Source organism: Pyrgilauda ruficollis, unplaced genomic scaffold (genome assembly GCF_017590135.1).
Source record: "Pyrgilauda ruficollis isolate IOZ18807 unplaced genomic scaffold, ASM1759013v1 scaffold11, whole genome shotgun sequence".
Classification (NCBI taxonomy): domain Eukaryota; kingdom Metazoa; phylum Chordata; class Aves; order Passeriformes; family Passeridae; genus Pyrgilauda; species Pyrgilauda ruficollis.
The window spans coordinates 8,668,739-8,694,840 of record NW_024509210.1 but is presented as its reverse complement, the minus strand read 5'-3'; the positions used below and the strand labels follow the sequence as shown (position 1 = coordinate 8,694,840).

Sequence of the window (26,102 nt, the reverse complement as noted above, 5' to 3'; positions counted from 1 at the left end):
CTGTCAGGAATCTCTTTGCTGTTCTTAGTAGTAGTTGACTTGACATTCAGTCTTTGTTTTGGTAAAGTGACAATGGAGAAAATACAGGACACCCTAAACTTGTATTTTGGAAGTGCAGAAGTAGTGGCACAGTAGCTCTGCCAAGTAAGAGTTGTAATCAGTAGCCTCTTTGAAAATCATGAAAGCTAATGCTTATTTCCTTTTTTTCTACTTTTTTTTCTCCTCCCCTCAGGAAGTACTGTTGTGCTGAGGAAGAAAACAGCTCTCTCCTCCCCCTTTTTTTTTCCCCCCCTCCCCTCCTTTCTTCTTCGTGCCTGATTCAGAAGCTCCAGGAATGTGCTAATTGGCGGCGGCCTCTTCAGAAAGGTAAGGGGTAATTGTTATCTGCTTTTCAAGGTGTCTTGCCTGCTCTGCTCCTTCTGGAAGGGCAGGTGATGGCAGAAGAAGTTTGTCTGCGTGGAGTTTAGCCAAACTTCTGGTTCATATGGGTTGCCCTTCTAATGCTGGAATGGAAACAGAAGCTTTGTGCAGTTCTTGCTCTGCTACTAAGTGTAGGATACTGTCCCTTGAGAAAACCTAGATGAGATATATTTTAAATGCTTGCAGAGGAAAAAAAGTAAAACTGTTGTATTGCAGACTGATAAACTAAATCTTTGCCTGAATATCAGCTTGGATGGAAAGACAGAGTTAGGTCTGGAGAAGACAAGTTGAAGAGTCATATCTCAAAGTGCTTCTTTTGTTATTATCACACGTGTACATCTGATCGGGCAAATATACATTGGTTTAGTTGTTAAGTTGTTTTGGTTAGTTTTTTAAACCTGATGTCTTTTCTGGGGTCTGTCATGGTTTTGTGGCTTGTTGTATCCCTGACAGATAAGACAGGAACTGTCTGGAAGCCCAACTCTAGTCCTGAATGGTGAAACACGTGACAAATCTTTAACTATCTGGACTTCTTCCAGTTTTGGACAGAAGTGCGAAATGTGGTGCACGAGAAGAATTTAATTTTGTGGTGATAGGAAAATCCACGTCCATCTTTTCACTGCAAGGCATTCAGTTTGTGTCAGGGATATATAAAGTCCAAGATATAAGTGCTGATTCATAGAGCATCATGAGCTGCATGAGTAGACTTAAGTTTGTTGCTAGACACATTACATATGTATTTTAATATTAAAGATTTGTGTTTGCTTAGGAGCTGTAATGCTTTGAGATGTCATTTCCTCTTCCATCTTTGTGGTAGATGTTAATGCTCTTTGTAGTGGAGGTAATATCTTCTGTCTAGACCTCAGCCATTCTGGTTCAGAATTGACATCTTAATCCAGCACTGAGAAGGGATTTATGCTAACTTGCTAGGTTCTGAATTGGAGAGGCCAGTGCATGATACAAGTTTTCCTCCAGGATTGCTCGATGGTGCTAACATTTGTGAAAGGTTTTGAAAGACAGTGCAATGCAATAGCGTCTTAAATGGCCCCAGCAAGATTTGTCAGAGTTCATTTGTCAGACCCTCACACTGACTAAGTACACTAATGTATCAAGGATAAGCTCCAGACAGGTAATGTGCCTTGGGATGTTCTTTTTCTTATTCTCCATCTCATTCTTGCTGCTGCAGAGGCAAGCTAAGTCTTCATTGAACAGCCACTACAAGCTGTCTGGCTACTTTCTGCAATAAAGCTAATGATCTAATGGGCAAATGTTTCTTGGGGACCTTCAGCTGAAGCAGAGACAAGGAGAAACATACAGACCAGCTAAAGGGTTCTCAAGGAATTTGCAATTTCCCCAGGGCTCCTTCTATGTAATTACCTGTCTCTCTCTTTTTCTCCTATCTTTTAATGCAGGAGGAGTGTCAGACTCAAGGCCGCTAATCTTCGTTACTATGGAAAAGCTGGTTACACTCCTCTTCATGCACTTCAAAAATGGCAATTGTTGGTCCCCAGCTGGTTCCCTGAATCTAACTTAAAAATGGATGATAGCTTTCCTCCTTGGTGCCAGACTAAAGAATGCAGCTGGCTGTGCTGTTGCAGGCAGGCATTGCCTTCACCACTGATGCTGTGGCATGCTGAGAGGAGCCTGCAGGAGCTGCCTTGTGGCTTCTGAACCTGTTTTCTCCCAGACGAGCAAAGGCTCTAAAAATCCTTTGAAACACAAAATTTTGGGGCACACTGACATGTGGGAGGCTTGCCTGAGCTGCACGTGTGGAGGAAAGATTCTATAAGGATTCATAGCTCCAGCTGAGTTTTTGTACTGTTTCTGAATGCCTTCAAACTCCCTGGGCTGGGGGCTGAGGGAAGCTTTAGATCTCTTTTGCAGGATTGTGGGCATCGCTTCTTCTTCTTGTCTCCCTCCCAGCATATGTCATATGCGGTGGTGTGCAGTGGAGTCAAGTGCCACTGCTCAGTTCAGTAGGATCAGCTGAGAGGCTGTGCACAGCCTACTGCTCTGGCTGAATACATCTGTTTGTCCCTCTTGCACAGCACTGGAAATTTGGAGGGGAATCCCTGCCTGCTGCTCCCCTCCTCCTTTTCCTGCACATGCTTCCTGAGTTGCAACAGATCATTCAGATGTCAGACAAATCATTCCTCTGAAGCTGTGACTTGGGAACAGCTCCAGCACAAAGGCCTTGTCTCGGTGTGCTCCTTTTCGTCCTAGTGAGGAGAGGAAAACTGTCCCATGTTGGACAGGGTCCCCTTCCAGCTGCTGCAGGCTTGCACACCCAGAAAGTGTGTGTTTACAAAGGTACCTTTTATGGTACCTTTGTAAAATATGCTTTAACTGTCTGCAAATGTATGGTATTTAAACAGCAGAGTCTGTATTCTCAAATGCAGTCATGCAGGCTGTAGTCCTCGGGGTGAAAAGCTCTGGGGGGAGAGGCTGGATGTGACAGTGAAATTTGAGAACCAAAGCAAGACGAAATTCTTGCCCATGTGTTGGACTAGAGCAGGTTCAGTAGAGGTGGAGGATGGGGATCATATACTCCTTCTCAGTTTGGAAGTGTTGAAGGAGGCGGTCAGAAAGGAGAGGGAGAGGCAGGGCAGGGACAAGGCAACAAAAGATCAAGCTGTCCAGTGGGCCAGTTTGCTGTGTTTTGTTTTTTGCCTTTAATGCTGTGCTTTTCTCTGCCTGTTCCTCTTAACTAAATTTGAGCAAAGATAATTTTCAAGTTTTTTGCTTGTTACAAGAGGAACCCTACCTCCATTCAGATTTTTTCAGAAGATATGTTTCGTATCAGTGCTTCTAGAATGACTATTTTGCACTGTTTTTTAAAAAGAACTTTTATTTTTGTCATCATTTCCCCATTTTCCTTTTTTATTTGTATCAACCTGAGCCATCTCCAAAGGAAAGGTGATACTGCTACTAGCTAACGTTTCAGGTGGGTGACACTGTATGTTAAACACCATGTCTGTAATAACTTAGCTCTCAGTTGGAAGTTTGCCCTAATTGTATTTTTCTTGTAATTTATAAATCAAGTTCACAGCTTTTGAGAATTTGTAGAGATTTCAGCAAGGTGTTTGTTTCAGGTCTTGGATTTTTTTCTCCCTCAAATCCTTTGAGATCTTTGAGGTTAGTATTTCTCATTCAGTAACTGTATTCAGTAAAATGATGTGCCTGTCAAAACTGTATTGCGCCTTAGGAGAGGATGACAGGTTCTTCCAGAGTTCTCAATCTTAAAGCCTTAACCATCTCCCACTTTAAATCTGGACTTTGCCACTGCTTAAGGTGTTTAAGTACTTCATTAACTTAACACTAAGCCTGCCCCCCCTTGCTTTTTAGTAAAACCTTAGATTTTTTCTGGAGTTTCATTTCATAATTGTTACAGGTATTAATTCTTTACTCTGATATGGAGAAGACATAAATCTTGTAAACTTTATTGGAGAAGGAAAAATAACTTCCATCCCAGCAATGCATTTTTCAGGTAATTTTTATGTTTAGGATCTGTTTACCATGTAAATTTAGAGAGCTAAATGCTTGTATTGTACCTCCAGAAAGATAGTTTTAAACATCTTTGGTGGTTTCAAGTGTACACAAAGCAGAGAGTTCAGAGAGCTGAAATTTAACTGGTTTGTAAATTTCTTTTTTTATAGACAAGGTCTCAAAAGCATTAAACAGAATGAAAATTTAGCATATCTAGGCACAGGAAGATAGGTTAAAGCTGTAGTGAGAACCATGATTTCGAATTTTCTACCACTTTCAGTTGTCTGAGTCAGCCCTTTTCCGAGGGCAAACTTTAAATGTCCACAGAGTCAGTGGGTAGAGTTTTTGAGAACATTGCAAGAGTTTGTCATGAGACATCTCTGTGTGTGGAGGGCTAGAAGGTCCTGTCCTGTGGTGTGTGCCCCCTGGCCCGTACTGTGGCTATGACAATGACTATTCATTGTCCCCCATTAAAACCTTCCAGTCCTTAGTGCTAGCTGAGTAACTCTGGGTTGCTTGGCTTTGCTCTGGTTTCAGCAGTTATGGTCTGCCTGCCTCAGCTGTCCATATTGCAGCGGGGATTTGGACATTCTTGAGGGTCATTGTGTTTCAGGTGTATAGACCTACTTCTGACTACAGAACTGAGTTTATTATTTAGGAATAAGTCCTGTATGGAGTAGCATGTTCCCTTGTGCTGAAGCCTCCTCTTCTCTCGTCTTGCACCACCCCGATGAACTGCAGTTGGATCATCAGAGGTTGATGCCTCTTTTCATCCACATCCAGGGACTGAAGGGATGCTTTTGGAGGCCAGGTGCCTGCTCACCATCATCCCTGGTGTGTAGGTATTGCCCTGAGCATTGAGGTGGCTTCCTGTGCTCTGGAGCTTTGGAAGGCTTCTAGGAGGAACTCTTTGGCTTGAATGGATTGCAGTGACTGCTGCAGAGCCCTGGCACTACCAACTGCCAGTCTGCAGGAAGGAGTTTCTGTGAGAGTGTGTTATGCCAATCCATAAGGAATGGCTGAGAGGAAGAAAGTGTATCACGTAGGTATTAGTGTAGGTGGCAGGTTTTGGTATTTTATGTTGGTTTATGTTAGTCCTTCAAAAAGAAAGCTGCATGGCCCAAATCAGCTATAAAGTCCTTGTTGAAATTAGCAATGAAAAAGACCTGGTTAGTTATCACTTCAAAGGAAATAAGGCAACAGTCCTCTTCTGCTAGGGAATGACCCATCTGGTTGCATATTTCCCCATCTTTCATGTACACAAAGATGCATGTGAATTCTTATCATAAGGTTCAATGATTTGGCCATTCATAAAAAATTAATAGCAAACCCAAACCAGTAGAATTTTTCATTCCTAAACAGTATTTTGAAGTATGACTCCAAAATCATGAGCTGATATTTCAAAATGATGTTTTCCGGGGTTTTTTGTCTCTTCTACTCTGTTTGGCGTACACATGGTTTTATGTGGTGCTACCTAGGGTATTCTGAGGACTGGGTACTACTTGCAGCCCAGGCTGTGGTAGCAGAAATCATTCGTCCTGTCTCATCCCTTTTTGGTTTAGCCCACAGGAAGACTCCTGTTCAGTTAGCCCAGTCATTACACTAGAGAGCTGCACTAATGTCTTGCCAGCTGCAGGACAGAAGATATTTCATCTTGGAAGCCTTGCCATGAAGAAATTTTGTCCAGAAAATTCTGTGTAGATTTGAACTGGCCAGGTAAACTTACACTGGAAAGTGCTTTGTAGAATGTGTCCTAAAACATTTTTATCTGGTGCTGATGGCCTTAAAAGCCAGACGAAGTGCATCAGTGACTCATGGTCAGTTACTGCCCTGCTGTGTGATGAAAACCAGATCTTGCTTTGGTGCCTTCTTGCATACAGCCTTTCAGGCTGGATGGTGAATTTCAAGCTTATGCTTATAGTCTGCAGTTCATACCCTAACCAAGCTATTCTCTTGAAAGAGATCTCTTAAATTGCTTGTGGCATAAATGGAAAGTTTCCAGTCACTTCATTACTATTCTAGTTACTATTCTTGATTAAACAGGAAATTAGATCTAAATGTTAGAGTGACCCAGGAAGTTTTATTTCCCCTTCTCCTCACCTTCTTTCCTTCCATTCCTCCATCAAAATATGGATTTGTTGCATAGGTTGCATTTGTTTGGGCCTGATGATTTTTGTCTTCTGGTGAGCATTGTTGTGAAAGAGTGGAAGCTTAACATTTTAAAGAAGGAAAAGGGAATGTGTGTGGCTTTGGGTTTTCTTTGTTGATTTTTTTAAAGTTTCCCAAATAAATTTGGGTATTTCTGGCAGTTCTAATAAAATCAGTTGATTAGACAAGAAGGTTAGGTATATGAAGCAAAGCACTGTTTTCCAGCAAAATGAGCAGCTAGGGTATATTTCAGTCTTCAGATGCTTGGCTAAATAATGGTGACATACGTTTTTTGCTGCTAGAAATTGAGATTTTGGCGGTCATATGCAACTGTGAAATCTGTAGGCATATACTGTAGCAGAAGCTGTCTTTATGCATATACAGCACATGGTATTTGGCTTGGGAGAAAGTTCTTCACTCTCTAAGAAAGTCAAGTTTTTATGGAACTGACTGCTGTTTGTGCATCATAGTTAAAAATATTATCCTGGAAGGACAAGTAAGTTGTCTGTATTAAAGGTATTGTTGTTTTACCACTGTTCCCAGCAATATAGTCTATTTCCCTTCTTTTTCCAGGCTGTTTCTTTCCAAGCTTGTGATCATAATTACAGTGAGAAGTAGATTACATACATCTGTATATTCCAGCAGGAAAACTGTCCCAGCCTCGGAAGAATTTTGGGCTGCAGGACATTTCCTTAGTCACCTCTGTCTTAAAAGCGTTTTGGTATTCCCAAAGAGTTCTGGGAATGTCAATCTGATAAGACACTGGGTGTGGGGAGGATGGGGAGTAAAAGGAAAAGGATGGAAGAAATATGCAAGTGGTGGTTCACCAGTGTCACATTAATAGAATCCTCGAATCAAGTGCTCATTCATTTTAACTAGAGGCTAATTAATCAGAGTGAGTAGATAAAATGATAAGCTGCTTTTAATGAAGTGAAGCAGCTTTATTAGCAGTAAGCAAAACGCAAAATATTTGGTCTCTGGCACATGTGGTTTTCATGGGGACTGTGGTTTGCCACCAGCTCTGGATTGTGCTAGCCTTTTTCTTGCTGCACTCTACAGGCTGTGCTGTCTGTGTGTTTCAGCATGTGGCCAATTCAGAATTCAGGAAGTAGTCTAATCAGAAGCAGGTGTAACATTTTAAAACCAGAAGGAATGTTCCTTACAGATCTTTTTCTATGCCAGGTTAGCATTTGCCAATTTTCAACTTTGGATGCTGTTATTTTTCTTTGGAGATAGCAGGCTTTATGCTTCCGAGCAGACAAACAAAAAACTGTGGATTTACCAGAGTGCTGCTGTTTGAAAGGCAGCAATATGATACTGCTTGGTAACTGCTAACATAGCCTGAAACCAATAAGTAATTATCCACCCATTTGCAACTTAAGAACAGAAATGTACCAGGCTGGTGCTACTTGTGTGTATGGTTAAGTAGAGGGCCAAAGTCAGCGTGCCACTGTTAAAGTGGAGCATACTCTTGTTTCAGATGGCTTTCTGCAGTGCATCTCTGCCATTGTGGTGTTCCCCAGTGTCTCTCTTGCAAAGCTGTAGAAGCCAGTCGATGGACTATGAAGTGCATGGCAATGCAAGGCTCTAATAGGAAATATATTAATGAGTCATAGATTAAGATAATGATGTAATTTACATTGGACTGAATTACATTAAGTGCCCACATTTAGGCTCGAAATGAACTTTACTTATGACTATGTATATCCGTGTTGAAATAAGCCAAAATTAGCAAATTATTCATTAAAGTCACCTCACAGTAAACTTAGAAACTAGTGGTTCGACGAGGTTCCTGTAGTTATGTGAACTGGAGAAGTTGAGCTGGTAGGTGAATGTGATTTGCGAATAGGATGCTTGCAAGGAAATTGTCTTCCCCCCACAGCCTTTCCTTAAAAGACTCTGCTTCTCAGCGCCATTCAAGTGTAAATCCTTGTGCAACAAAGGAGAGGCTGGCCGCTCCACCGGTTCAACAGTATAAGTGATCTCTCATGCTTCAGTTGAAAGGTTGAATCCCTGAAATGCAGAATGCTGCTATAGAGGGAAACTCTCAAAAGGCTGCTGAGAATGGCAGGGTGGGGGGGAGCACAGGGTTGGAAAGCTGTTGAGATCCTTGAAAGTGCAGTGACAATTTTTGTCTTTACTGTAGAATGACCTGGAGGCAGCTGGACAAAGGGAAAGGCTGCTGTTCAGGTGAGGTTGCCATCACCACTCTAGGAGCTGGATTTTACTTGTTCTCCCCCTTAGGAGCACAGTATGCTGCTCTATTTGCCAGCACTCTATGTGGTGCCAATATTTTGTCTACAGTGTGCAGTGAGTCCCTCTTAGTTTTCCTGTTTGGATTATTCTTTCTAACGGCTTTGTGTTGCAAGTCTCAAAGCTTTAGAATTATGACTTCTTGCTCTGCAAAACGGAGTATGAAATCGTGGACGTTGGGTTTTACACTGAAAGGATGAGGTTAATCTTGCACCTTCTGAAACCCTTGTAAATATTTGACCAGCTTCTCGGCAACACAGCTGAACTGCCTGAGTTAATGCTTAATGTGAGAGTGGTCCTGAAGTGCATGGCTTTGGTGATGGGCCAAGGGTCACAGAGTGAGCAGTAGCTCCCCATGAAGACACCTGTGCTCCCTGTTCCTTATCTTCCAGGATTTCTCCCTTTCCCCCTCCACCGTCCCAGATCTGCAGGCAGGAGGAGGTGAGATAGCCAAGTCCACTCCAGGCAGAGTCAGCTGGGTGGTTCAGGTGGCAGTAAAATTGGTTTGGGCTGCCCTGCTGGCTTTCTCTGCCCTGGTGCTTTTGCTGATCCAGCAGCAATGTGGTAACAATCTCTGATTTCTAAGTAAGGGTGAGTCTATCAGGCTTTTCACAACTACATCTGGGTTGGAAGAAGGTTTTTATGCACATATAAAGGGCACCAGTAGGCAGTTGGTAGTAACTGGTCACTAGGGAGGAGCAGCCTAGAGACCTGAGACAAATCTGAACCTGAGTATGTTAGAATTTAAATTGCAGGTCCTGATACCTGCCATGTCTTGATCATGTAAAAATCCCCTCTTATTGTGTTCTGAATGAAATGCTTTCTAGTGTTGGAAAGTTAGTACCAAGACTACATGGGAAAATGTTTGCAGCTTTATGAACCAGATCAATGAAAATCCCCTTCTTGTTTTACGGGAACTAACCAGTGCAAGACAGCTTTTGCTGTTCTGATGTGAAGATTGATAACTCATAAGGTTGTACCATATCAGTTCTTCCAAGTGGCAAGAACCTTAAATGTCAGTGCAAATGGAAGATTCTTTCAGAGTACTTCAATATCACAACAGAGCCATAGCATCCTTTAAAAATAAATGTATTTTAAAACTGATTGTTTAGGCGTGATGACTGTTGCTGAGGATACCAGCTATCAGAGACCATCCCAGAGACATGTATCGTGTATTCCAGTAACTGTATAAAGAAGTAGCACTTCCACACCTACTGCACCATGAGACAGAAATGAGCAAAACTTTGTTTATTGAAAAACTAACTTGTTGCATACTGTTTAAAAAACCTGTAGCACTTTCTACAGCTGTGTTTTTTTTAACTATTTTTGTTGTAAAAAAATTCGTTAATTTCTGGCATAGTTTGTTTTGATTTGGGGGGGTTGTTGTTTTGTTTGGTTTGTTTTTAGTTGGGTTTTTTTTTGTTTGTTTTGGGTTTTTTCTTGGTATTGTTGTTGCCTGGCTTTTAATATGCTGAGTAATTTATATGCTCACTTAGAGTTTGGTAGTCTCCATTTTCTAGTCTGCATTTTTGTGGCAGAAACTTTGATTCCTGAAGATCAATTTTGGAATACCCTATTTGAGAAAAATGTCTCAGGAGAAAATGAGCATCCAGGAAAGAAGGCAGTAGTGTTGGAAAAAAGTCTGTTCATGCTGGTAAGGAGTTTTGACCTCAGACCAGGGACTCACTTGGGAAAGGTTCAATACATTTGACTCCAATGCTCCTAATCCAAACAAGCCATATGGAGGAAGCTAGAAAAGATAAGGTTTGGGAAAACCTTTTGCTATGTGGCTTGTGATCAGAGCACCTCAGTCATAGTTCCTACACTTCCTTTTAAGATCTTCTAGTGAGCAGACACCTGTGTGAGCCCTGAGCATGGCCCCAGCTGGCAGGTGTTAGTTTAGGTGTTTTTTATAGCAGAATACAGTGCTGGAAAAGAATATCATTCTTTACAACCCGTTATCAGATGGGGAATTGAGATCTAGGCAGTGGTTCTCCTGAAGGACCATGGCTTATCATGAGCTCAGCCTAGATTCAAGTGAAGTGTAGCATTAGCTTCCTGGAAGTGTTCAGCAGGTGCCTCTGTCAAGTGAGAGTCTGTTGGGCCACTACAAATGCCAGCCCTGTATTTCTAACTGAACACATGGATACACAGAAAAGCTAAGTTATTTTCCTTCAGTTCCCTGGCAAGGGAACTACATCGCTGGGAATAGAATGTAGATTTCCTGGTGTCCATTTCCCTCTTATAATTATCAAACAGTGCTGCTTTCTTCATTGTAAACATGAATCGAGCCAAATGGCATGCACAATTACCTTTTTTTTTTTTTTCTGCAAAGCTGGGAGGAAGGAGAGAAGGAGGGGACTGGAGATATAAAGGGGGGAGGGGAGAGTCATTTAGGGACACTGTACCTGCTGGGGCACAATGTAATAACTGCTGGGGCAGCCTGAGCTGCAGATGCATTGTTATCTGCAGTCCCCAATCTGGGAGAGCTGCAAAAGGTTTAATGCAAATCTGAGACCTCTGCCATTGTGTAAGACAGATTAGGGCTCATTTGCATTCCTTCTCCTATAATAATTACCTAGCAAGGAGTGCCTGTTACCATTAGCTTCATTCTGTTTGCCTGTGATAACGCCATCAGCAATCTCTTCTCCACGGATTGTGGACACTGTGAGGAAGGGCAGTGGGCCAAAAAAATGATAGTAAAAGAAATCTGTTGGGAAAGTAGTAGAAAAATGTGAATGCTGAAAAATTAAAATGCAGATAATTTTAGTAATAGCCACTGAATACAGCTGGAGAAATACTGTCAGCTGAAGAGTAAAAGTCAATATTAATCCATAATATTGATGAGTAGTATGGTTTCAAATACCAGTTGAGACAAGCTAGCGCAGGATTTTAACTGAGCTTTATCTATGGTGCTTCAATAGTTTTGTTCAGTTTTCAGGATTGATTTAGATTGTTCTAAAAATAGTGCAACTAGAGATCAGTGTTACTGAGAGACAAATGTTAACAGTCTAAAACTGATGTGATGCATCAGAAATTCAGGTAAAATTCTGCAAATTTAGTGCTGCTTTGGATCCTGGAACTGAAGCAAAGAAGAATTCCTGACTTAGAAATTAGGGAAGCTACTTAGGGCTCTTTACTGTGAGGTTTGTTTGTTTTCAAGATGGGAGGAGTTAAATAGCAGAAAAGGAATGCAACTAAACATGGGAGAGTGAGGGTGCTAAAATCAGCTTATTCCCTCTACACATTTATTGCATATAGAAGGAACATGAAATCCTTTTGAGCAACATTTGCTGTTCTTGCCACTCATTCTCCTTTCCCTGTTTTTTTAACCTTTGCACTCTGATGAAGAAGCTGCTGGAGTCACCCCACCAGAGGCAGAGAGCCCTGAAATTCCCTGTTCAGCTTTGGCTCCTGCCTTGGATCCCCAGCCATGCATACACACGGCAGAGTGCAGCTGCTGGGGATGCAGCCCAGGACCCCTCTCAGCCTGGTTGTGTGTCGCTACAGAAGGTCTTCTTTGGATGCCCCTAGTGCAGGGTGTAGGGGGAACTCTGGAAGAAGATAACATGCCAGATGTTCCACGTGCACATCAGCATCAGGGAGCGAGCAGGGTGTGCCTGGCTGCCTCTGGCTTGCTACAGATTTCCCTGCTTTGGTACAAGCTTTCCCCTGCCAGAATTTTCAGTAAAGTCATTTCATCTTTCACAGTGGAGGGGTGGTGAAGCAGGAAGACAAATCAACGCAGCTCTGGCTTTAATCTGCCAAACAGCCACCTTACATGTATTTAAATAGATGTAAGCTGATTTCTGATCTGCAGCAGGCTATCAAAGTGATGAGTCTCATAGTTGGCTTGTTTGGTGTGCCTTTATTTTGGCAAGTGATATTTTGAGGGCGTGCTGCCACATTCACCTTGTCATCGGTGTGGAAGCAGTAGAATGCCCAGGATACTGTGTGAAAAGTTGGCTGTGGTTCTGAGGGGAGAGAGTGGTGAGGAGTTGCAAGGAGCTTTTCTGTAGGTGACCTGTTGGGCAGCGAGTGAACTGCTGGGAGAAAACCTCAGTTGCTGTGACTGGCATCATTTCTGGCTGTTAGGGATTTGGGTGGGTACTGTGTTCACATAGCTCTGAAGAGTTTAGAGATCCTTATATGTGAACATCCTTAATTTTCCAAAGTTTTCCTCTTGCCATCAGTTTCATTTTCTTAAACTGTGGTAGCAAGAAAAGCATTTTGACAACACTTAATATCAAGGTACATGGATAGGGCTAAGTGCTACCTTCAATGATAGCACTAGATATTTAGTGTTAACCACAAGTTATATTGATGTAAAGGATTAGAGGGAATGGCAGAGGACTGGGAATGTTTGTATTGCTTAAGTCTATTTTTTTTTCTCTTCATGTTTTTACCGCTATAATGATATTAAAAATCACAAACCTGAGAGTTACACAAACAAAAGGAAACTTTAAAAGAGAAGTTTAAAAAAATACTTTTAAAGTACTTGTTTCTTAAACCAAATGAGTGCTTTTAATTCTGAATACAAACTAAAGGATATGACTGTATTTTATTGAAGAGCAACAGCATAAATCTTTTGTTCCTCTTCAGATCTTTTTCTAGGAGGAGGGCATACAATTTGGTGCATAGCTTGTTCTATATATATATATCATTTACAAGTTGTGCCATCATTACATTGGAATAAAACTGCAGTTGATATAATTGGAAAGGTCCTAGTGTATGTAGTGTGTGGGGAAGGACAAGGAAGTTTTGAAGTGTATGGAGAATAATGATTATGTACATCTAAATGTAAGCTTAAACAGAGCAACATATGTTACTGTGTGAGTAATTGGAGATGATGAAAAAATCTGACTACTTAGATGCTGCAGTATGATATGGGAAGCCGTATGTTTATATGTGTATACACACTATTTGAAACTTAAAAAATAATGTAAAGATAACATGGCTTCTTAACAAGGCTTGTATTATTTCTGCAAATTATTCTTCTCCTATGGCCCTTCTTTAATAATTTAGTCCAGTCACCATATGAATTTTCAGACTTTTATTTTGATTCTGTTGCAGTGCATTCCAAGTAACTTGTGTACTTAGTATATAGCAATTCTTCTTTAACCTGCCATGTGCAAAGGTTTGTTACTCATCCCAAGGCCTCTATGATCTGGAAGGGGTGCATCAGAAATGAGCTTTTGAATCCCCTTCCTTATCTGAAAAGTTGAACTTGGGCTTTAAAGCGCTGTGTTAAAGACCTGTAAAGGCATGTGAACAGCTGAGATTTTGTTGGACCAAATGTCACCATAAGAGGTGCTGAAAGCTCTGTCCCAGCACAGTGGCACTGGGACTGCTGTTGCTCATCCTCCCTAATGGGAGGCAGTGGCCTGTCACACCCAGGAGCAAGGAGGTGTTCGTTTGCTCAGACTCAGGTACACAACCTAAGCTATACAAGCTGGTCTGAGTTGTTTTTCAGTACTGCTGCACTTGAAGGTAAATTTAAGCTGCCCCTATTGTTTTGTTGAAATGCATGTCGGGTGCTGTGTCCCTCAACAGAAGTTCGAATACCCGTTTGGAGAAAGGTTAAAGTTGTGTGCAGATAAGCCACTCTAGGAAACAGACATCCCAGCTTGGCATTTGAGAGCAATGCCTTTCCAAAAGAGTTACTGAAAAGAGGAAAAAAAAGTATGGGGGGCTTGTTTGTGCCATTCACTGCATTAGCAAATGAAGGACCCACAGATTGCCAGTATGTTAAACTGACCATCACACATAAATGAATCAAACGAAAAACTCGTTATTCTCTGGTGTCTTTAGGCTGTCTGAGAAAGGATTGCCTGATTATCATTCTGTTGGAACAGAGTCCAGATATGGACTGCTTTACAGAAAATGAAAGAAGTTACTTTTCTAGCTCAGCAGTAGCAAGGGCACACAGCTCTCTGCTCTACTTTCATGTCTCACCATGCCTCCTTCCTCTCTCTCCCTCTCCAGCCGGTTTAATAGCAATGAGGTTACTAGCTGAAGAACTGGCTTTGCTGACTTTTACCTAACAAAAAGGTTTCACAAGCTTTACACTGTATGGCATGGTGATACATTTCTTAAATACTTGAAGAAAACGTGCCCACAGAGAGCAGAGATATCCATGAAAACATACTTAAACATACATTTATGAAGTAATGTGGATAACTAAACTTCTATATAAGCATAACCATACACCCACACAACTTACAAGACTAGACTTATTTTCAGCTGCCTTATTATCAAAATTACAATTTATATAACATAAATTATGTGAGCCAAAGGAATTTATGATGCAGAATTCTGGAATTGGTTTAACTCTCTTGATTCTGCAGAATGTTTCCATCTTAGTAACTGCAGTAACTAGTAACTTAGTAACTTTTTTTTTTAATTTGTGGAGGGTGGAAGGGGAACAGGAGAATTGGGATTAAAATGTTTTATGAAAAGGACTGGATATTTGAAATGTTGCAGAAAGCTATGTTTTAACATTTATTGGAAGGCTAATTGCAAAATATTTCTTTTAGACCTACTTCAGTACAATGTGGGTAGCTGCAGTCTACACAGCAAGTTATGAAGAGAAAACAAAGAATTTGCACACTGGTGTCCAGTGACACCCAAACTACTGTCCAGAGACAAAATCTGGGTACCCAAAGCAAAGCAGCAGTGTCCTAGGTACAGGGCTCTGCCCAAGGTAATCAGCTTTCCTGAGTTAAAAGTCTGTTTTCTGGGTGGAGCACCATGCAGATTTGCCCAAAGACTGCAAACATTAATCTCTTCATGTGGTTTTGTGAACTTAGGTTTATTTCTTAATTTGTGTACAACTCTGTTGGATAAAAACATGGTGTTGCTGCAGAGAGCTAATGCACGTGGGTGTACATGTTCTTGGCTCAGCCTCCTTGAGGAGGACTGACACACAGGAGCTGGGACTTGTGGGATGTTTTTCTCAAACAAACCCTCATCCTCTTTGGACTAGCTACAATGGAAGATTTTTCAATTTCATTTTTTCTAATTTCCCTCCCCTGCTAACATAACTAAGGAATTTGTTTTCAGTCCTTGTGACTGGAGTGTGGCTTTGGTCAGAGGTCATGATCTTAAATTTGAATAGGTTACAACTCCAACTAAATAAAATATGCCATCTTCCCTTGTTCCATCAGTGTGAAGTTAGCTGGGCATTTGAGTAGAAAGGAGTTCACCATTATAAAAGCAGGCAGTCTGGGGAGAATGAGGAAGCTGAGCACAAGCCTGCAAGCACAGCTTGTGTACATATTTGTTGAAAGCTAATTGGCAACGCAGTTGCCTTTCAGAGTTGTTCTTTCACCTATCAGTAGAGCACAACTCTGGTACTTAATGTACTGTAGATTACGTAAACGCTACCCTGAAATATTTGTACAGGCAATTAACTCTTGTTTTTATACTACTCTTGAGTTGCAAATGGAAGCCCTGCTGTAGAGCTTGGAATATTTCTGCTATGAGAGATATTCCATAATTAGATTAAATAACGCTTTCAGCAAACTGGCTAGCATTAAGATGAGAAAAAACAGGATATTGGCTATCCTGTAAGAAGCTGATGGTCTTTTAAAATTCGGTATCCAAGAAATACAGATGCTGTGTTTGTACCACATTGTTGAAGAGCAGCAATATTAACAAGGGTTTTGTATAGAGCAAATGTATCTGCTTTTGGTTATTATATTTGAAGACTGTAAATGGTTGTATCACTAACACTGGGCTGTGTTTTTTGTGGCAAAACATTATTATTAATGGAGTGACTTGAAGCATGTGTACTAGTGTGGTGTCACAGTTACCAGAACAACATCATCATCTAATGTGTCTGGGTGGCTCTAAGAATACTTATGTAGATGCATATTTATTTTTCTTCCTCTTGCTCTTTTCAAACTTATCTTACAAACATTTTGTCCCTGATGAAATTAAATCACAGCTCTGCAATTTGAGCTGGATAATAAATCTATTAAAATGCAACCAATTGGTAACAACAGTCTCAAAGCCAGACCTCTGTCCTCTAGAGTTTATTCACAAGCACTTGACCTAATATGACCCTGAATATGAATAAAATGTTAAGGGATTTTATTGCAGTTCATAGTGTGACTTGCTGCTCAGATAATAAAAGAACATTCAGAACCTCAATGGCTGCAGCATTCTCGTGCTCTCAACGTGTGTTTGTGCTGACAGAGGTGTAGGTAATGTGTTACCCAGTGAAGTCAAGGGACTGCTTAAAGGAGTTCTTTAGTGTTTTACATAGAATCAAATAGGCTAAAAGGGTGGAAAATAGAACTGATAGAATCAAAATCCTTCATACATTTCATGTACTGAGACATCACAATAAGATCAGATTGTAGTTGATTTAAAAAACCGGCTCCTTTAGAAAGGAGAAGGTGTAATTTATTGTATATTAGTGCAAAAGTGTTATTACTAATACTGACCCACATATTGGCTGTGTACTGAGGCTGGGTTTTTTGTGATTGAGAACAGCTAAACTTGACTGGCACTTCCATTATGAAGTCAGAAGCCCATTTGCAGGTTTGGGATTTGTTCTCTAAATGGTCCAAATTGATTGCTTCTGTGATCAGATATTAATCTGTTGCATTTCTTTTTCCTCCTCAAAACAACCTCTCCCAGACAGAGAATTCTTTATGCAGGAAATGTTAAGCAATTTAACTGAGACTTTTCTCAGTCATTTGTGAATTGTTATAATAGGTTTTACTTGCCCAGTTCAGTAGCAAAATGTTCTTGCTTAAGAGTTCCTCCAGCTTTTTCTCACGCATATGGAGATGAGCTGTTTGCAGGGAAGAGGTAAGTGTGTGAAATGGTTCTTGAAATGTCTGATGTCATCTACAGCCACTCTTCCCTATGTGACAGAAGATGTGAATGGTAAATATGGCTGGAATCAGAAGGCTGCTGCAATTGTTGATTTTCAGTAGTGTCTACAAGTTTCTCTTGGATTCCTTTAAAGTCCCCTGTGGCTATAGGAAATTAAAGATGTTTGAAGCATTACCTACTTGCCAGATGAAAAGAGACGGGAACTGTTGTAATGCCTCTATCCAGTTGCTGTCTTCTTTTGGGGACTAGCTGTTCATTAAAGTAATCTTAGCAAAAATGAGAAATAAATCACCTTAAGAAACAATTTTAGTTTGATATTTCTCTGCTTTAGAAATTTAAAACTAGTACTTAGCGTAGAAATGAAGAGACAGAAGGATTTCTGTTTAATTGTGAGGACAAGATTTGTAGGTAGAGGGGTTTTAATTAGGTCAGACAGTGCAGCTGGAAAAATAATTTTTTGTGGATGTGAACATTTCTTCAGAGTTACATTTAATGTTTTGATGGAGCAATTAAGTGTCATTCATTTCAGGCTGACAGTCTAACCTGCCTCAGATTTCTTAATCCAAGGTCAGGAGTCATTGGTTCTTAATGAGTGTTGCAACATGTGAAAAGACCAGGTAGTTTGTAATCTGATCTTCATGACTAACTAGAGATGAGGTGTAACTTTGAAAGAAGTTGAAGCCTATTAAAAAAAAACTATTTTTTATTAAACAAATGCAGTTGGACTGTAGTGGAAAATATGGCATTTTTTATGTGTGTTTTAATTTGATGTATTATTTAATCATGGCTGCTTCTGAAGCTGGTGGCTGTTGCTGCAGCTCTGGTTCTTCTTTCTATAGTATGCCTGTCCTGTCCTGGGGAGTTGGCACTGCCTACTCTAGTTTCAGGGTTTTTTCCTCATCTCTTTACTAGTGTGTTAGAGTCTTGGTGAGCTACCATTATTTGGACTCATAAGACAAATGATATAAATTGATGTGAATCTGCTGGAACTCTGGTAGTTTACAGTGGCTGTGAATCAGACCTGTACTTTGATTTGTACTTTCAGTAGATTATACTGATTCTGAGTCTAGGGAAGCTTTTGCTGGTTTTCTTAATGACTGTGGGTAGGACTTGGTACAGTTTGCTGTGGTATTAATTCAAGCACTAAGGCAAATTAGGGTAGCAAACAATCTTGCAAACTTCTCACTGCCTGGCTTCCTCTGTCACCGGCGTCAGTGATTCTCATTCTCTCATTTCCTGTGCTTGTCACAAACCATTTGAGCAAGCAGTGAAGACTATGAGCAGTACTGGCTAGGGAGAGAAAAAAAAGGACAAATAATTCTTGGTGGTGGGGTTTGACCCACACTTCTAACTAAGTGGTTGCAATAGTCTAAATAGTATCCATGGCAAGACCTGCATGTTTTATGCCCATTCATTGTGCTATCACTGTGCTAAGGGATTTAGTTGTAATAATTAGCAGACTTTAGGTCAGAGACGATCTGTTAATTATTCTTATAGTTCTTCACAGGCTATAACTTCCACTAAGCCATAGGAGTTGGCTGAATTAATGTTTTTGGAGCTGTGAATGCATTGTTGTTGTGTGGATTTTCTTACTAATAATTTTGTTATACATACCTAGAGTGAATTTTTAAGAGTTGTACCTGAAAAAAAAAATATTTTTCTTCTTTTTTTCTATACGAGTATAAAATATCTAAAGCTTGGAAGTCTGTGTCTGACTTCAAGTATGGTGGATTTCAAAATCAGGTATGCTGTAGGGCTCTGTCACCCTTCCCTTTTCTCCACCCCCACATCCAGAGAAAGAAGTAACCTAGTATCTGAAGAATGCAAGTTATGCAGATGTTCAAAAGGCCAAATAAAACAAATAGATGGGCTGCAGCTGCTAGAGCAGCAAAAAGCACAGAACACTGGCTGCTGTGATGAGAATGCTGCATTTCAGCAGGCCTCTCGCTTTTGCTGTTTGAGGAAAATAGCATGGTATGTTAATTTAACTAGTTTTTAATCTTGTTTTGATTGTTAGTTGTGATTATTTTAATAGTTGTTGATTTCAGACCTGTAGATTTCATGTTAATGAGGGAACAGAAGAATAAGAAGTGATAATGTCCTTTCATAGAAAGGAAAAAGGAAGTCCCACAGTATTACAAGATTTGTTGTTAATCTTTTAGTGAGAAATGACAGACTTTCTTGAAGGTAAATTGGCCCTATACAATGTTCCAATATATCTTCTAATATCCTGAGATTACAGTGGGAGACCAGACACTGCTGTACACTAAAAGACAGCTTTCCATCAGAAATTTTCACGTTGAGGAAGGTGAAGGTTCACTGACCATTGTACTCTTCCCAACTGAATGTCATCTGGAGATTAAAAAAGGGTCAAAACCTGATGATAGACTTGTATGGGACCAAGACACTTTTCAGCCTGAGTAAATCATTGACATGCAGGTTAAAAAATCTGTTCAGCAGTTGATCTGCTATTTTAGGGCATTCCTAAGCAACACAATGGTGTGCCATAGAGAGATGCCCAAGCAAATACTACCCTCCTCTGGTACATTCACATAGCACAACCTTTTGCAGAAATATTTGTATTGTTCTGGGAGTAGCATGGACATGTCAGAGCAGTGTAACCATACACTTGAGGTCTACAGGAGGAGAACTTGGCTCTTGCCAGCATTTGGTATTACTACTTCAGTTCTTACAGCATAGATAAACACACTTCCTAAAGGGGTACCGTGTATGAACCTGGGCCGCTTACTCTTTGTTCATATGTTTTAAGAATGATATATTGAACAGCAAGTAAGAAGTGTCTTTGTCCTGAGCCTTTGTAATCTGGTCTTACTGAACTGTTGGCTTCAACTATGAAGTCACATAGACTTTGCCACCTGCCTGTCTCCTGGTCTAGGGGTCCTGTTCATGGTTTTCCGTTTCCTTTATGCTGCAAAATCCAGTCTGACAATAGTTTGACTTCTGAAATAAAGACAAGGTCATGATTTCAAGCATTTGAGGTAATATTTTGGGCTTGTTACATACCTGTGTGGCTAGTATCTCATCCAAAAGAATTCCAGCCACTGTGCATTTGGCAATTTGGTTCTAGGACCAAGCTAGGTTGCTAGGTATTATCTTTTTGCTAGAGAACCAAGAGGACACTGACTTGCTCAGAGCTGAGTATGCCTAGACCTTTTCCAATGGTGAACTACTCCAAAAAAAAAAATAAAAGCTTTTAATTTCTGAAAGAAAGAGTTTATTTTATTTAGTACTGGAATAGTTGCCTTTTTAAATAGAAAAAATAAATACAAAGCATGCTAAATTAAAAAAAGTGAAAATAAGAGTTTATGAGCAACTTGCTCTTTGCTGCTCTGTTTCTGCAGGTGGCTCTTAACCTGAGCGCAGATTTTATCCAACTCAGTGGATTTCTGAGTTGCCTAAAACTCTTTGTAGTCTTTTCTGTCCCTGAGACACTCTTTCCATTTTCTCTGAGGCTCAGTTTGGTTTGCACTCTGTTCCTCATTACAGTCTGTTCTTGAGCTGTAGGCACCAAGCTGCTTGCTATAACTTCTACCTGCAGCAAACACAGTATTTAAACCTTCATAACTATGCTTAAAAGTTCTCCATGGGAATGAATTGTCTTCTTTCACAAGGGTCCACTAATCCAGTCACTTCTGAAAGAAATGTTATGTGTAACACAGAAATTAAATACTATATTGCATGTCTGTAGCTTCTTTTGTTCCTGAATTTTGTGACCAAAAATTCTGTATGATACATTGTGTGTTTATAGATATGTTTATATATTATGTGCTTTTACCAATGAATATGGTCTTCAGAGAATAAAAATTCCTCTGTTATGAAGAAATGTACCACAGCATGATTGTTTCAACAGGCCACTGATACCTGCTTGCAAATACATAATTCTTCTCACTAGAGTATAATTAATGTTTAAGAAGAAATTAGCAATGGGACGTAACAGAACACTTCTGCCCACTTAAAACGGTGTTGAGTCATACCATTAAGGCTTTTAACTTGCTTATTTGCATTGCAAACTTGTTATGAAGTCTATCATTTTCTCTCGTGGAAGTGTCTCTTGGGGAAATTGAACTCTCTCCTCCACTTGATGACATTTGCACAATAGGTTCCTGGTGCTTGAGGAGTGGTGGGCGCGATCTTTGAGCTCTACTAGTGTGGTAATAGGAGGAAAAGAATTATGGTGAAGACATTTCTGCCGTGTGATATCTACTCTTCTGGTTGTATTTTGTGATTTTTCTCTAGGAATAAGTACAAATTGACCCAGAATGGAGGGCAGCTAAGCAGATTGAAAGCAAAGCAAGCCATTATGGTAGGCTTGGTCACTTTGTTCCTGACCTTAATTAATGTGTTCTGAATCTCCTTAATTAATGGTAGTGGAGACAAACCTTGTCTCATAAGGTCATTTAATCTAATGAAAGTGGATGGGGTTTGTATGTTTTGGTCTTCTAAAAAGACTTTATTGAGTAACTGATAACTGACATTATTTAACTGCTATACAGTGTCTTATTATGTAGTAAAGTTTCTACTGGTTCAGGTTAGATTTGCAGAGATTTAGTAATACAGCTAGTGGAAGAGTAAAATGGATGTGTGATTCTTGTGTGATGTTGTGAGAGTTTTTGTACCTGTAATTGCACATGTGTCTGGACTTGTACTTGGTTGTTCCTGTGAGTCAGGTAGATGCCATGCAGATGCACACTGTATCTGTTAATCAGATGCAGCACTGTGATGTGAGTGTGTACTGTCCTGCTTCCAAATGCTGGAACATGTGTGTGGTCTTACTTGGTGTCTGCTGTTTGATGTCACTGCAGGTACTAAACATGGAGTTCTGGTGCGTATGTACCATTTGCCTCAAAGAGCTGAGCACTTTCTGTAGGAAGAGCAGGCTGCAGCTCCAAGTGCTTTCAATGACAACACCCTCTTGCAGGTCTTTCATTACCAGTGGTATTACAGCAGTGACTAATCTTCACCGGTGCATGGACCCCCGTCTTGCTCATTCAAAGCAGCAGGCAGTCTATGCCCCAAAACTTCAACATTTGAGTCAGCAGTTGTGAGTCCCTGTTTTCCCTTCCACGAGAGACATAACTTGTTTCAAATCATGTTGACAAGTTAAGTGTCAAGGACAGAAAACAGCTCTCAATTCCTGCTTCAGTGCTTTGGCTGTTAGTGGTGCACCTGCTGAACTGACCAAGGCACTTGATTCAGGGTGGACTTATTTTGGTGCAAGGTACTTAACTATTAGTGGTGGGCTAAAATGACAGCCAGCTTTTTTGTTTCTCATTATGGCTTTCTCTTTTCCATATTCATGTTAGACTTTCCATATTTAGTGTTTGAGATTTTATGGAAATACAGATAGTCAAGTGCTACACTTGTGAGGAGGTGAAATGAGGACAAAACACAGGGGACAGATCAGAATCTTTAATCTTTGCTGCTGCATGTAATTTATAAAATGTATTAGTCTGGTTTCATTCATTTACTGAACTGTTTCTCACTCCGCATCTCCGCTGTTTTTCTTTCATTTGAACTGGTTCAAAGCTTTTGTTTAATAAGGAAGACTCAGCTTAGAAAGGTGGTATAGCCCTCACACCTTTTTGTCTTCGTTCTTGTCTTCGTCTGCCCCCTGAAGTTGTGGGGGAGTTTAAGTAGAGGTGTTAGAGTTACACAAATCAATTTCATTGCAGAGCTTTCCCTGTCATAATGATCAGTTTGCAGCACAAATCTCATTGATTTTTCACAGCCCTGTGGAAAAAAAACAAACCCCAGAGTTGATGAATACAGCTGGGACAGACTGAGGAGACACTAATTTTGTGATTGGTGGGAGTAGCCGTGGCTGTTCGCACCTTCCTTTCTGGGTTCTGTAAACCTTTTCCATTAAGCCTGGCCCAGGAAAAGCCTGGGAATTTGGTGTGGTAGCCTGTGAAAAACGGTGACCTCTTGAGAGGACAGAGAAAGAGCAGCACTCACATCCACGAGTGATGGATCTTGCTGGGGTCAGTGGTGCCCCATCAGCCAGGGCTGCCTGCTCCCCTGCTCACAGCCTCATCCCACCATTCACCTTCTCTAAACACGCTCAGAATAATTGGTGCATCACATTGCCTTCTCTTTTTAGTCTTCTTTCCTTTTTCTGCTGTTTTTCTTTTATTTTTTTAATCTCCTTCATCCCCAGCTACAGATTTTTATAACTCTTTCCAGGGGCAGAAGGGTGGAAATGAACTGAAGGTTTTTCAGAAAGACAAAGAAGTCAACATGGTGCTGAAAAAGTAAGAATTCTCTCCATGGTGGTGTGGAAATTGTACTTCTTGTTCAAGCTGTCTGCTTTTTTTTTTTTACAATCTGAGTCTGGCAGAGTATTGTCCCAGTACTGACCCCTTTTCATCTGCTATTATGCAAGGTATATTTAAATAGCTGGGCTGTAAATCTCGTTCTGGAAAACTTCCCACCTCGCCTGCCATTCCCCTTGCTACTACTATTCTTGTTTAGCCAATGTGGAGAGTTGCTGCAGCACTCATGGGGCTGCCGTGTGCTTTCTGGCAGCAGCCTGGGCTGCTTTTGGCCATTGCTTTGTCTACTATCAATTATCTATGTATTTCAGACTTTTATCTGCTCATAGGTTTTTTATGCACTGCATTTTCTGAGCCTGACTATATTTTCAAAGCCTGGTGTACCCTTACTGGAAAGGTACAGGCCATCTGTCCCTGGCAACAACACATGTAATATTGTATGTTGTACAAGGAGAAGCTGTAATTGTGGTAGCATAGGAGGAGTAACAGTGAACTGTTGAAATTTTTCTCAACCAAATTGTTATTGAAATACCACGGAATTTTTGAAATCACTGGATTGCCTGTTAGAATGCCCTTTTTATTATTTCAAATACTGGATTTTGAAAGAATTGTTTTTCTACTGAGTTTAATTCAGTGAAGAATTAGAAAAACAAGAAGGAAAATGTTTCTCTGATTTTGTTCATCAGAAAGTTCAAATGCAAGAACATAAAAACATAGGGAAATTTACAGAAAATATAATATTTTTTTGTCATATTTTTAGTAATTTTTTTCTCCTGCCCTTGCTGTCTACATGGTGTTCCCGTGAGTAGGAGCTTGAGTGTACCCAGAGAAATCAGAATCTTGTAAGACTTAACATGAGGATGTTGTAGGATACTTTTTTCAGTCCCTTTTTTCAGTCTGTGTACTAAAGACTGTGTGGTAATATGTAAGAAATGCAAAAAGCAAGTTTCTGGGCATGTTGGTTAGGCTGTTATTTGGAGAAAGAAAGCATCAAAGAAGATAAAAGCTGGGATGTCAGCCATTTAAGCAGAGGAAATTGGCAGAACGTGACAGAGTTTAAGAACTCCAGGTCAAGAAATACTAGGTACAAAAAGGCTTTGACTATTCTAAGTGTATTGGTCTACAAGAGAGAGTTGAGAGGTTAACATAACTGCAGAATAATATATTAATGGTGGGAGAAGTGTTGTCTGCTTTACTGTCAGTCTTTTTTTGTGACTAAAGATAGGGTACTATTGTGCAAGGAAATATATAAACACATTAGCTGATGTTCTAATAAAGGTCTGTGCTTTGAGGAGAGCTGTAGGATGAACTGGATAAGGTAATTTTATGGATGTAATTTTATGTATGTAATTTTAATTCTTATTTATATTTTTGGTAGTGGAAGTATCTCAGGTCAGATCAAAGGAAAGAGTTGTGGGACGGTCGTGATCTAGCATTTATCAGTGAAGTTCTGCAAGATAACTGAAGCCACCAACTAAGGGGATGATGGATCTCCTGCCCCTATGTTTGCACTGCATCCCCTTGAGTAGGTCAGCTCCTAGTTGGGCAAATATGTAGCTGCCCACCATTAAATCTTCCTGATTTAGCTGAATCAGCTCACTGAACTGCCCAGAGACATCCACCCTTCTCAGTCTTTGTGGAGCTAAAGTGAATAGGTTTCTATAGTCTGTCGAATGACAGAGCCAACACAAGGTTGGCAGCAGAAGAGTGTGGCCAGGAGTGGAACCAGCTTTTAGGACAGCAGTGAGCCATTTGATTGTCTCATTAGCAAAAACCTCACTCTTTCAGCTTCATTTTACATGCAGTGTTAAGAACAGGAGCTTCACAGTATGTGATCTCCATATTTCCCCATATGTGTGTTGTGGGCTTCAGAGGGATGGTTGGCCATAGCACAAAGTGAAGACTGCATAAGAGTGAAACACAGATGAGGACATGGAGGAGCTTACTTTGTGCAGCAGTCTTCTTTTTGCATATCACCTTCCCCACAGCCTGCATGAGGCAGGAGTCCTCTAAAAGTTCCCAGATTGCTTCCAGAGGCACACAAGTTATTGTAAGCTCCTAGTGGAGTTCAGGTAGTTTGTTTGATTTTGTGTGTCTGGCTCAGTAATTGCATTTTTTGTTCCCACAGAAGAGTAGGGGGTGAGTGCTGATCCCTGGATGATGCCTTGCATTAACTGGGGCAGCAGCATGTCCAAGTAGCTGAGGATGGCAGTGTGAGTCCCAAGGGAGGTATGCACAGGGTTATTGGCACACACAGTCAAGGCAGAGTCCTCTCAGGGATGTTAGATGTCTGCTGAGTGTCTGAAGAGTTCTGGCTTGATTCTTTTGCACCTTCAGACTGGAAACTGGTTTTGCCATCTGCTTGAGGCATGGAGAGACCTCCAGGAGCAGGATTACCCAGTCCAAACATTTTGGAAGGCTCTTCCAGTTTCCCCCTGGCGCAGTTCAAGGGAGAAGTCAGTCACATGCAGTCCTATGTAACACCTCCTCACCCTGTGAAGGAAACCTCCCTGCCCGTTCACAGCTGCCACAGGGCTCCCCAGCTACGTGCTGGTGGCGTCTGTAAGAAAAGATGGATGCAGGGATCTGGGGAGGGGGTGGTATTCCGCCTTGTGTGGCTTTGTGTTGGCTGGCTTGGAAGGAGCACTGAGCGGC

General features: G+C 40.7%; 1 protein-coding gene across 9 annotated transcripts in view; it reads left to right on the top strand.

The window, feature by feature from the left end:
* Positions 1-26,102, top strand: part of ZMIZ1 (zinc finger MIZ-type containing 1) — a 338,783-nt gene that overhangs the window by 49,720 nt on the left and 262,961 nt on the right. For 6 of the 9 annotated variants that reach the window (XM_041473777.1, XM_041473804.1, XM_041473755.1 and 3 more), the window contains exon 2: positions 233-366. The exons of 1 other annotated variant lie outside the window; for it this stretch is intronic. The gene's annotated coding sequence lies outside the window, so the exon portion shown is untranslated. Of the gene's footprint in view, positions 1-232; positions 367-17,108; positions 17,128-26,102 lie in introns of those variants that run through there. 2 more of the 9 variants (XM_041473762.1, XM_041473794.1) reach the window with 2 other exon arrangements.